The sequence below is a fragment of the Canis aureus genome, unplaced genomic scaffold (assembly GCF_053574225.1).
Source record: "Canis aureus isolate CA01 unplaced genomic scaffold, VMU_Caureus_v.1.0 ptg000132l_RagTag, whole genome shotgun sequence".
NCBI classification, from domain to species: domain Eukaryota; kingdom Metazoa; phylum Chordata; class Mammalia; order Carnivora; family Canidae; genus Canis; species Canis aureus.
In genome coordinates this window covers 157,551-170,625 of record NW_027554443.1, presented here as the reverse complement: position 1 = coordinate 170,625, position 13,075 = coordinate 157,551, and the positions used below count along the sequence as shown (strand labels likewise).

At 42.5% G+C, this 13,075-nt stretch overlaps 1 pseudogene; it reads left to right on the top strand.

Annotated features, from left to right (window-relative positions):
• The first annotated feature begins 8,975 nt into the window (after positions 1–8,975).
• Positions 8,976–12,025, top strand: LOC144309638 (bromodomain-containing protein 3-like; annotated as a pseudogene).
• Positions 12,026–13,075: the final 1,050 nt, after the last annotated feature.

Here is a 13,075-nt window from a genome sequence, read left to right as displayed (position 1 = left end):
AAAATATAAGACATAGAAAAATTATCCCGTCAGAGAAACAAAAAGATAAAATGAGAAAGAGTGAAAAAATCCTAAGGGACTCATAAATACAATGGGAATTCCAGGAAAAGAGAATGAGAAAGGGCAGAAGCAAACTGAAAGCAATAGTGGTTAAACATTTCCCAAACCTGGGAAGAGAAATGAACATACAGAACCATAAGGCTCAAAAGACTTGAAATAGGCTGACTTTGAAAAAGGCTGTACCTGAAATAGGCTGACTTTGAGAAAAGCTGTACCAAAAAGGATCAATTAAATTGTCAAAGCCAAAGAAACCATTTTAAAAGCATTAAGGAAAAAAGAGAAAAGTACATACACGGGAACTTCTATGACTATAAGCAGATTTCTCAACAAAGACTTTTTAGGGCAGGACAAAATGGGATGACATATTCAAAATATTGAAGAATAATTAAGAATTCTATACCCAGCAGAGCTGTCCTTTAGCAATGGAGAAATAAAGACTTTTCCCAAACAAAAGATGAGGGAGTTCATTACCACTACACCTGCCTTCTAAGAAACACTAAGGGAATTAAGGGAATTCTGAGTAAAAGTAAAACATAAGCCTTATAAAAATATAAAAAGAAAGTATAGGGATGCCTGGGTGGCTCAGTGGTTGAGCGTCTGCCTTTGTGGTTCAGGGCATGATCCTGGAGTCCAGGGATCAAGTCCCACATCAGGCTCCCTGCATGGAGCCTACCTCTCTGTCTATGTTTCTGCCTCTATCTGTGTGTGTCTCTCATGAATAAATAAATAAAGTTTAAAAAAAGAAAGTATAAAACTCACTGGTAATAGTAAACAGTTAAGGTTAGATTCTGTAATATGGTTATGGTGGTACATCATTCACTTACAACTCTAGTTTAAAAGTTAAAATAAATGTAGTAAAAATACAATAACTACAGTAATTGTTATTAGTTACAAATACAAAAATATGTAAATTTTATAAGAAATTACCTAAAATATGAGGGGGAGAAGAAGTAGAAGTATCAACTTTAGGAATTTCAGGAAGTAAAGTTGTTATCAGCTTAAAATAGGGTTTGTGATTTTAAGATGTTTTATGTAAGCCCATGAAAACCACAAAGGAAAAAACTGTAGCAATCACACAAAAGAACAGGACAAAGAAGGCAAAGGATACTAGTACCAAAATACATTAAAACAAAAAAGAAAACATGGAACAATACATCTCCAAAGCAACTAGAAAACATTTAGACATGGAGAGAGAAGGAGAGACATGGGCAGAGGGAAAAGGAGGCTCCCCATGGGGAGCCAGATGCAAGACTCGATCACAGGACCCTAGGGTCACGCCCTGAGCCAAAGACATATGCTCAACCACAGACCACCCAGCATCCCAAAAGCAAGTTTTTAAAGGGCAAAAATAAGTCCTGATCTATCAATAGCTACTTTAAATGTAAATACTTCTCCAACCAAGACAGACAGAATAGCTAAATGAATTTAAAAGAGAAAGAAAGAAAGACCTAATATTTTAGCCTCAAAGACACACATAGACTGCAACTAAAGGGAAAGGAAGAGATATTTCAAGAAAATGGTAATGAGAAAAAAAAGCAGGAATAGCTGCATTTATATCAAACCAAGAGGCTTTAAAATCATAAAAAAGAGAGGCACCTGGGTGGCTCGGTTAATTAAGTGTATGCTTTGGGCTCAGGTCATGATCCCCAGGGTCCCCAGCAGGGAATTTGCTTCTCCCTCTCCCTCTACCCCTACTCATGTTCTCCCTCCCTCTCTCAAGTAAATAAGTAAAATATGTGAAAAAAAGAAAAAAACAAAGTAAAACTATAAAAAGAGAGAACAAAAAGGTCATTATTTAATGATAAAAAGGTCAACACATCAACAAGATATAACAACTAGATATTTATGGAACCAACATCAAAGCATCCGAATAAATAAAGCAAAAAAGAACAGAGGTAAGAGATGAAATAAACACTAATACAATAACAGTTAAAGACTTTAACATGTTACGCTCAACAATAGTAGATTATCCAAGGAATCTATAAGTTAATAGCAGATTTGAACAATGCTAGAGGCCCAATGGACTTAGACGTATACAAAACATTCTGTGCAATAACAGCCAAACACATTCTTCTTAAGTGCACATGGAACATTGTCTAGGATAGACTATATGGTAGGCCATAAAACAGGCCATACCAAATTTGAGAAAATTAAAACCATATCAAATATTTTTCTCTGACCACAATGATGTGAAAAGAAGTTGAGGGCAGCCCGGGTGGCTCAGCAGTTTAGCGCCGCCTTCAGCCCAGGGCGTGATCCTGGAGACCTGGGATTGAGTCCTGCATGCTGCTCCCTGCATGGAGCCTTCTTCTCCGTCTCCTGTGTCTCTGCATCTCTCTCTCTCTCTCTCTCTCATGAATAAATAAATAAATAAAACCTTTTTTAAAAAAAGACAATAGAAGTTGAAAATAAGGAAAACAGGAAAATTCATGAATACTCAGAAATTAAATAACACATTCCTGAACAATCAATGAATCCAAAAAAAATGGGGGGGAATAAAAGTTCCTTGAGACAAATGAAAATGGAAACATTACAAAAATTAAGGGGTGAAGCAAAAGCATTTCTAGGAGGAAAGTTCATACCAATAAATGTCTACATTAAAAGGCAAGAAATATTCCAAATAAATAACCTAACTCTATCCTTAATGAACCAGAAAATAACTGAGCCCAAAGTTAGCAAAGAAAATGGAAAACAATGAAGATTAGAGCAGAAATAAATGAAATGGAGAAATTAAAAACAATAGAAAAGTTAACCAAACTAATAGTTGTTTCTTTGAAAAGATAAACAAAATTGATACATTTTAACAGGAAAAAAAAGAACTCAAATTACAAAATTATAAGTGAAAAGGGAGATATTACAATGAATACCACAAAGGTACAAAAATTCATACAAGGTTACTACAAACAACTATACACCAGGAAACTGACAACTGAGAAGATATAAAAAAATGTCTTTGAAACATACAACTTACTAAAATGGCATCAGGAATAAATAGAAAATAAATAGACTAATTACTAGTAAGGAGAGTGAATCAGAAAAGGAAGAAAGGAAGAAAGGAAGGAAGGAAGGAAGGAAGGAAGGAAAGAAGGAAGGAAACAGAGAACAAAGGAAAGAAAGAGAAAGAGAAAAAGAAAAAAGAAAAAAGAAAAAAAAAACAGAAAAAGAAGTTCCTATGAAGAAAAGCCTAGAACCAGATGGCTTCACTGGTATATTTTACCAAACTTCTAAGAATTAATATACCAATATTCTCAAACTTCTCCAAAAAAACAAAAAGCAGAGAACATTCCCAATAAGCCTTATGAGGTCAGCACTATCTTCATGCTGAAAGACAGATGAGAACCCTACTAAAAAAGAAAACTATAGGCCAATATCCCTGATGATTATAAATGTGAACATTCTCAGCAAAATACTAGAAAAGATATCAGCAGCCTATTAAAAGGACCATTCACCATAATCAACTTGGATTTATCCCTGGGATGAAAGGATGGCTCAAAATATGGAAATCGATCAATGTGATACATCACATTAATAGAGTGAAAGAAAAGAATCCTATTATCATCTCAATAGACACAGAAAAAGCATTTGACAAAATCCAACAGTCATTCATGAAAAAAACAGTTAACAAATGAGGTATGGAAGTAACATGCCTCAAAATAATAAAGGCCATATTGACAAGCCCATAGCTGATGTCACACTCAATGGTGAAAGGTTGAAAGCTTTTCTTCCAAAATCAGGAACAAGATAAGGTGCCCACTCTCACCACTCCTCTTCAATATAGTACTAAAAGTCCTAGCTAGAGCAATTAGTCAACAAACAGAAAAGGCATCAGAATTCAAAAGGTAGAAGTAAAATGGTCTCTGTTTGCAAATAACATGTTTTTGTATAGAGAAAATCCTAAATATTCAACAAAAAAACTGTTAAAATAATCAACAAATTGAGCCAAGTTGTAAGACACAAAATTGACATACAAAATAAAATTTCTATAATAACAAATTTTCTGAAAAGGAAATAAAGAAACATATCCAATTTATAATTGCATGAAAAACAATAAAATACTTAGGAATAAATTTAAGGAAGTGAAAGATCTATGCTAACAACTGTAAGACAATGATGAAAGCAATTGAAGAAGACATAAATGAATGGAAAGATAGGGCAGCCCAGGTGGCTCAGCAGTTTAGTGCCACCTTCGGCCCAGGGTGTGATCCTGGAGACCCAGGATCAAGTCCCACGTTGGGTTCCCTGCATGGAGCCTGCTTCTCCCTCTGCCTCTGCCTGTGTCTCTGTTTCTTTCTCTGTATCTTTCATGAATAAATCAATAAAGTCTTTTAAAAAATGGAAAGGTATCCTATGTTACTGGACTGCAAGAATCACTATTATTAAAATGTCAATACTACCAAAAACCATCTATAGATCAATGCAGTCCCTATTGAGATTCCAGTGGCTTTTTTTATTTTAGCAAAATTCGAAAAAAAAAACCTAAAATTTATATGAAGCAAAAAAAAAAAAAAAAAAAGCAAAGAAATCCCGAGAAAGAACAAGGCATGAGGCATTATTGTTCCTGATTTTTTATATTTATTATAAAGCCATGGTCACTAAAACAGTAGAGTACTGGCACAGAAGCAAAGAGAACAATGGAATAAGGAATTCAGACACAAATCCAAGCATATATGGTCAACAAATATTTGACAAGCGAGTCAAGAATGCTCAATGAAGAATTGTCTCTTCAATAAATGATGTTGCAGCAAATGGATACTCACATGTAAAAGAATGAAACTGGGCCCATAGCTTACACCACTCACAACATTAACTCAAAATTAAATAAATGCTTAACTGTGAGACCTGAAACCATGAGACTCCTAGAAGTAAAACACAGGATAAAAGCTCCTTGACACTGGTCTTGGTAATTATATTTTGGAAATCACACCTAAAATGTAACCAAAAAATAAAAAATAGACAAGTGGGAATACATCAAACTAAAAAGTTTCTTCACACCTGAGGAAGCCATCAACTAATTGAAAAGACAGCCTACAGAACAGAGAAAAAATATTCACAAACCATATATCTGATAAGGGATTAATAGCCAAACCAAATAAATAATGCACATAACTCTATGGCAGAAAAATCACCCAATTTAAAAATGAGCAAAAAACCTAATAACCATTTTTCAAAAAAAGATACACAGATAGGCAACAGGTATATGAAAAGATGTTCAACACTTCTAGTCATTAGGGAAATACAAATTAAAACTACAATGAGATACCACCTCATGCCTGTTAGAATGGCCATCATCCAAAAGACAAAAGATAACAAATGCTGGTATGGATGTAGAGGAAAGGGAACCCTTGTGCACTCTTGGGGGCGGTGTGTGTTGTAAACTGGTACAGCCACTGTGGAAAACAGAATGAAGGCTCCTCAAAAATTAAAAATAGAACTAGTTACAGTCCATTTCTGGGAATGTATCCAAAGGAATTGAAAACACAAGAAAAGATAAATGAACCTCCCGATACACAGCAGCATTATTTATAATAGCAGAAACAGGGAAACAATCGAAGTGTCCAATGATGGAGGAATGGTTAGAGCAGTTGTGGCATATATGGTTGACTCCTGAACAACGAGGTGTGATCCTCCACATAGTTGAAAATCTGCATATAAAATTTGACTTTCCAAAATTAAGAGGCAGACTCTTAATAGCTTACCGTTGACTGGAAGCCTTACTAATAGCATAAACAGTCAACTAATACATACTTTGTTTACGCATTATATATTGTATTCTCACAATTAGGTAAACTAAAGAAAGGAAGGCGCTATGATGTATACCTTAAACCTCATTCAGTGATGTATGTCAACTATCTCTCAATAAAAGTGAAAAGAGATGAAAAGATACAATTGTCACTTGCTTTTTTGAAATATTTGCAGTAGCCTCCTACTGACTCCTCTTTCCTGAAGGACCCTAGAGGTCCAAGTTGGGAGTCATTAATCCAGTGAGGGAGGGGGGGAATGTGCTTCTCCCCCCGCCACTATCAGAGTCTTTAGTATCACCCAAGAATCTTCTATTTCTCCATTAGTCCTAGTTTCCAAGGCAAAATTTCCATAGTGATCACCACCACAGCTCCCCACCTTGCAGAGTCTACCCCTGTATACTCCATCACTCCTCTGTTACCACAGATAAATTGTTTGGGTTCCTAGCAGAGGCCATTCTCTACTCATATACTGGGTCACATCCTCTCTTGGCTATTCAACAACTCCATCTCTCCAGAAAATCCTCCCCCCTCTTGCATCATGCACACTATCCTTCTTTATTCTCCACACCTCTTCCACAAGCCTAGAGAAACATGTTGGTAAACTCTCTTGGCCCCATTTCATGTAAGAGCCACCACCTCATTTATCAGTTTTCCTAAATGAAGTCTTAGAGGTTGATGAAAATTATAACTTTCCAATTTTCTCTTGAGCTCCCTCCAATCAAGCTTTCTCCTCTTGCTAAGATCCACAATTACTTCATAACATTGTATCCGAAGTCAATTCGCAGTCCTCATCTTGGTCTATCAGCAATATGTGACAGTTAACCAGGTTTTCCACTATCCTGAAACACTGAGAACTTGCCTTTCAAGACAGTAAATTTTCTGAATTTCCTTCCTTCTTTCCTCATTGTTCCTTTCTTCATCTCTGCTGGTTCTTCCTTTGACCTTGTTTCTAGATCTTTGATCTTCTATCTTCATTACTTTAGAGAACTCTTCTAGTTGCAGGATTTAAGTGTCATCTCTATGCTGATGTCTCACCAATCTGTATCTCCAGCCTGAACCTCTTCCTTGAACTCCAGATTCATATATCTAATTCTCTATTAGACATTTTTTTTCTGGGCAGCCCAGGTGGCTCAGCGGTTTAGCACCACCTTCAGCCCAGGGTGTGATCCTGGAGCCCCGGGATCAAGTCCCATATCGGGCTCCCTGCATGGAGCTAGCTTCTCCCTCTGCCTATGTCTCTGCCTGCCTCTCTCTCTCTCTCTCTCTCTGTCTCTCTCTCTCTCTCTCTCTCTCTCTCTCACACACACACATAAATAAAATCTTTAAAAATATATATTTAAAAAATACATCTTTTCCTGAATATCTAACTGGCATCTCCAATGTAATACAACCAGGAATGATCTTCTGAGCTTTTCCTTCAAACATTCAAACATAAGTTTTTCTTAGAGACTCCTAAGGTCTTAGCAGACAGATTGTGAACCTTGGTTGCATGTTATAGTCACATGGGGGGCCTGAGTTCCACCTCCCAATGATTGTAACCCAATTGGTCATGGCATCCAGAGTTTTAGAAGCTCTCTATGTAGCTTCTCCAAAGAAGCCAAGATTGAGGACTGTAGCTCTGGATGGGTTGCTTCTTCCTTTAACCTCAAATCCTATTATTTTTTCCCCATAAACACTCTCCTCCAGCCACACTGGTCCCCTTGCTATTGCTCAACTCACCAAATATGCTCCCCTTTCAATTCCTTCTTTGTGCCTGGAACACTTTTACCTAAAATAGCCTTAAGATTTATTTCCTTATCTTTTCAAGTCTTTGCTTTAAATCACTGTGTCATTGAGATCTACTATGACCACCCTATTTAAGTTTGCAAAGTTCTCTGCCAACCACATCATTTCCCCATTACCCTTACCAGGACTTTTTTTTTTCCTTCAGCATTATGCCCTTCAAAAAGATGTAATTTACTCATTTATTATAGGTTCAGTCTCTCCCCAGTTAGGAAGCAGACTCTGAGAGCAGAGGAATATCTGCATCTTTGCTTACTGTGGGATCTCAGATCATGCATGATATATAGCAGGTACTCAAAAAACGAGCACTAGTGACATTCCTTTTTCTAATATGAAATTTTCTCCTTTCTCATTTTCATCAAATTCTTGGTTCTGTTTAAGAGTTAGACCTATTTGCTGGTATCCCAAAACAACCCTACTTAATAGTTCATCCACTTCTAATTTTTTTCCAAAGGCTTATCTTTCCTTACATTTCCTTAATTATGAGCTTCTCCTTAGGGTTTAGTATTTGACCCTTTATCCTTATTTATATTTACACTTAACAACCTCTCTCCTTTGAAAAGAGGAGACTTCATTTTTCAGACTTCAGCTAGAATGGAAAATTTAAAGTGGTGCCGCCATGTCAAAGTTTTAGTTAAGAACACTGGACCTTCCTCTCACCCAGGTAAATCCAGTACAGTATCAAAGCTTCAATTATTTATGTCAATAAATCCAAATATTGTTTCTCTAATGCACTGTTCTCTTATTAGTGTCAAAAAAAAGTAATGATCTCCTCCCTCCCTCCTGCTCCCCCCCCCCACTCTATATCTTATAAGTCAAGATAAAAATTCAGGAGTATTACTTAAAACATCCCTTTTCCCTTTCTCCCAAAACTCAGCCAAGCGTTTCTTTATTCTACTTATTAAATTTTTATTATGACCTATCTCTTCCATGTCATTTCTGTTCATGATAATCTCTTACCTTTCCTCTTAAAGCCTCCCAACTGAAACCATTATTTCCCTACTTTCCCCTTCAATACATTCTACACACTGCCAAAGTATAAACATTTAAAGACCTTTAAAATTCATGCAATTGCATTAAAATCCTTAAATGGCTTTCGTATTATTTAGTATAATAATCCTTACCATGGTTAAGCTAATACTCAACAAACTTCTCTTGCACATAAGCTCAAACTATCACAGTTTCTTTAATAAATCAAGATTACTTTCCTCCTCACTCATTTTAATGCCTTACCACAGTCCATTTCTTCTGTTTGGAACCTCCCATTTATGTTCACTTAGCTATTCAAATTCATTCTATCACATCCTTTTAAAAGTTAATGAGATTCATATAGTCAATGGATCTTGACAAAGGACTAGACAACACAGTGAAAGAAAAGGACAGTATTTTCAACAAATGATAATGTAAAACTGGACACCACATGCAAAAATACTGAGTCCAGACACAGACTTCACATCCTTCACAAATATAAACTCAGATCACAGTTCTAAATATAAAATGCAGAATTATAAAACCTCTGCAAGATAATGTAGGAGAAAATGCAGGTGAACTTGGGTATGGCTATGATTTTGATCCAACACCAGGGCATAATCCATGAAAGAAATAACTGATACACTGGACTCCATTAAAATTTTCTGTTCTGCAAACAGCAATGTCAAGAGAATAAGAAGACAAAGCACAGAGTTGGAGAAAATATTTACAAAAGAACCATCTAATAAAGAACTGTTATCCAGAATCTATATAGGGAGCGGAGGGACGGCCGTCGGAGCCGCCGAGGCCAAGTGCTGCCTGGCTGGGCCTACAAAGGGGATGTCAGGCCTCCAAAAGGAGCGCAGTGGAAGCGAGGGCCTCCCTGAGCCGCTGCTGTGACGGCCAGTGAGCGAGCCGCGGAGGATGTCCACCACCAGGACGGTCGCGCCCGCGGGGATCCCGGGGAACCCGCGGGAGGTCTCCAACCCCGCCAAGCCTGGCCGCAAGACCAAGCAGCTGCAGTACGCGCAGAACGTGGTGGTAAAGACGCCCTGGAATCACCAGCTCGCCTGGCCCTTCTACCAGCCCGTGGATGCAATCAAGCTAAACTTGCCCGATTACCATAAAATCATAAACACCCAATGGATATGGGGACTATTCAGAAGAGACTAGAAAATAATTATTACTGGAGCGCCAGCGAATGCGTGCAGGACTTCCACACCATGTTTACAAATTGTTACATTTACAACAAGCCCACAGATGACACAGTGCTAACGGCCCAAGCCTTAGAGAAAATTTTTCTGCAGAGAGTGGCCCAGGTGCCCCAGGACGAAGTTGAATTATTACCCCCTGCTCCGAAGGGCAAAGGCCGGAACACGGCGCAGGAACCCGGAGTGCAGGTGGGCAGCAAGTGGTGGCCGTGTCCTCTGTCTCCCCAGCAACCCCCTTCCAGAGCGTCCCCCCACTGTCTCCAGACGCCTGTCATTGCTGCCCCCCCTCTGCCAACCATTACCGCAAACATCACGTCGGTCCCTGCGCCCCCGCCGCCGCCCCACCCCCTCCCTCGACGCCCATCATCCATCCCTGTGGTCCCTCCCACAGCGCCTGTCGTCAAGGAAAAGGGTGCAAAGCGGAAAGCAGCCACCACGACGCCCACTCCATCCGCGAGCCGGAGCGAATCGCCGCCGCCATCGTCAGACCCCAAGCAGGCCGAGGTGGGGGCTCGGCGAGAGAGTGGGGGCCGCCCCATCGCACCGCCCTGGAAGGGTCTAGAGGACGGCGAGGTGCCTCAGCATGCGGGCCGGAAGGGCGAGCTGCCGAGCACTCGCGGCACTGTGACAGCGTCCTCGAGGAAAGGCCGTGCAAGAAGCGTGCGGCCTGCGCCTGGCCCTTCTCCAGCCGGTGGACGCCGAGGCCCTGGAGCTGCACGACTACCACGACGTCACCGAGCACCCGATGGACCTCAGCACTGTCAAGAAGACGGACAGTCGCGAGTGCCCAGACGCGCAGGGCTTCGCTGCTGACATCCGGTTCATGTTCTCCAGCTGTTACCAGTACAACCCCCAGGCCACAAGGTGGTGGCCGTGGCCAGGAAGCTGCGGCCGTGTTTGAGGTGCGGTTTGCTAAGATGCCGGCTGAGCCGGGGGAGGCGCCGGCCCTGCCTGCGCCCGCAGCCCCCGTGCTGAGCAGGGGCGCCGAGAGCAGCCGCAGCAGCGAGGAGAGCTCGGAGGAGGAGGAGGAGGAGGAGGAGGAGGAGGAGGAGGAGGAGGAGGAGGAAGAGGAGGAGGAGGAGGAGGAGGAGGAGGAGGAAGAGGAGGAGGAAGAGGAGGAGGAAGAGGAGGAGGAAGAGGAGGAAGAGGAGGAGGAAGAGGAGGAGGAGGAGGAGGAGCAGGAGCGGGCCCGGCTGGCGGAGCTGCAGGAGCAGCTGAAGGCTGTGCACGAGCAGCTCGCCGCCCTGTCGCGGGCCCGGGAACAAGCCAGAGAGGAAGAAGGAGCCGAAGGGAAAGGAGGAGAAGGAGGAGGACGCGGACGAAGACGAGGACACGGAGAGGCACAAGGCCAAGTCTGAGGACGAGAAGGCCAAGGGGGCCCCGCCGCCAAGCAGGCCCAACCGAAGAGGGCTCCCGCCGAGAAGGCCGGCAGCGCAGCCAGGCCAGCAGGCAGCCGAAGCAGGGCGGCAAGCAGGCATCGGCCTCGACGACCCGGAGAGGAGGAGCGAGGCCTGCCCGTGAGCTAGGCCGAGGGCGCCAGCTCAGCCTAGACCACCCGGCTGCCCGGGGACACGGGGCTGCGGGGTCCACTTCATCCAGTCCCGGAGCCCTCGCTCAGGGACCCAGGCCTGAGCAGAGAGAGATTGACTTTGAGCCTCTGAAACCCACCACTGTGCGGGAGCTAGAGAGATGCGTCAAGTGTTGTTGACAGGAAAAGCCAAGGGAGCCTTTCTCCACGAGCGGGAAGAAGCAGGCGGCCAAGTCCAAGGAGGAGTTAGCTCCGGAAAGGAAGGAGTCGGAGACGCGCGGCAGGACGTCCGTGGGCAGCTGAACAACAACGAGAAGCCTGCCAAGGAGGAGAAAGCGGGCTCTGCGCCCTCGGGAGGGCCGCCCGGCTCAGCAGCAGCAGCTCCTCGGTCCGGGAGCAGCAGTTCGGCGGATCCAGCTCCACTGCAGCGACTCAGACTGAGCGCTGGACTCGCACATCAGGACAAAACCAGCGAAGTCGCACCCGCCGGAACTCTGCAGTGTCCCTTGCTCTGGTTGATCTGCTGCTCTGGTTCCGCGCCTGCAGGTTTTCTTTAAAACTCAGTGTTACGGAATCCAGGGATCCCGGGTGGCGCAGCGGTTTGGCGCCTGCCTCTGGCCCAGGGCGCGATCCTGGAGCCCCGGGATCGAGTCCCACGTCGGGCTCCCGGTGCATGGAGCCTGCTTCTCCCTCTGCCTGTGTCTCTGCCTCTCTCTCTCTCTCTCTCTCTCTCTCTGTGACTATCATAAATAAATAAAAATTAAAAAAGATAAATAAACTCAGTGTTATGGAATCTTCCAGTTTTGGCTTTAATAGGTCTAAGATCTTTCTCGTGTGTATGTGAGGCTTTATGAGAAGGTGTGAACCCGCATAAAGCCTTCCCTTCCTTACTGAGTTGAGTTGCTTGGAGACGGCAACTTCAAACGCTGACCTGATGACCGTAGAAAACCATGTCAGATGTGATCTGAAGTTTCTTGCAAAGCCCCTTTCTTATGCCCAAGCTGGTCTGTAGCTCCAGAAAGCATTGTTTGAAAGGAAGTTTCTCTGAGATGGTACTGCACCGAAGGCTGTCAGCTTTGCAAACAGGCGATGTCTCTGTCCCCCCAGCTCAGCCCCGCGGCTGGGGTCACCTCTTGCTGCAGGGTGGGGGGACTGTGGAGGTGCTGCGGGCTCCAGTCCGGGCTTCTGCAGGGGTGGGGAGAGGCGGGTGGGCACCGAGGGAGGGGCCTCGGGAGCTCCTGGGAGGGAACACGGGGGCGCGTGTGCCACGGGCAGCTTTCCATACACTGAAACTTTTACCTCAACTGAAAAAAAAAAAGATAAAAAAAAAAAAACAAAACTAAACTAAAGGAGACTTTTTTGTAAGGTTCAGCAGTTTTCTACGAAAATCTAATGTAAATTTCACTATCTACATGGTAAAGTTCTGCAAGGCAAGGAGACATGGGCTGCTAAGGAAACTTGGTGTTGACTAGGGGAGGATCATTGTCTCTTCTTATACTTTTCATACACACTGCTAGTATGAAAATAGAAACAAAATGGACCAGAGCGATACTTACGGGAGAAAAGAAAAAGACTTGAGAAGTTCTGACATACAAGCAAAAACAAAAACAAAAAATGCCCCTTATAGTTCTAATTTATAACTTTTTGAGTGAAGAACAATGATCTTGCAGAAAAATAAAATCCAAAGGAGCTCAAAGAAAAGGCACAGGAAAAAAAACTACTCTCTCCATAGACATCCTTGATAATGTAACTCATTGAAATTTAATCTTGAATAATCATAGAAA